This window comes from Pseudocercospora fijiensis, assembly GCF_000340215.1.
Source record: "Pseudocercospora fijiensis CIRAD86 unplaced genomic scaffold MYCFIscaffold_13, whole genome shotgun sequence".
In the NCBI taxonomy this organism is placed as follows: Eukaryota; Fungi; Ascomycota; class Dothideomycetes; order Mycosphaerellales; family Mycosphaerellaceae; genus Pseudocercospora; species Pseudocercospora fijiensis.
In genome coordinates this window covers 154599-154875 of record NW_006921544.1, presented here as the reverse complement: position 1 = coordinate 154875, position 277 = coordinate 154599, and positions in this window count along the sequence as shown.

The following is a 277-nucleotide window of genomic DNA, read 5'->3' as shown; positions in this document are numbered from 1 at the left end:
AACACCGACAAGTCCTATAAGCTAGCCGCTATACTATAAAGTAATATCGGATTTGAGTTGCCTTAGTAGTAGGGGCCCCTAGCGAAGCAGGTCGCCTAGTTAGCCTAGGTCGCCTAGGTCGCTTAAGTCGCCCGGGTCGCCTAGGTCGCCTAGGTCGCCTAAGTCGCCTAGGTCGCCTAGGCCGCCTAGTTAGCCGCCTATTTAGCCGCATAACGTAATATCTTAGGGACTCCCGCGGAGGCCGCATATAGTAGAATAATACGTTATACATTAATAT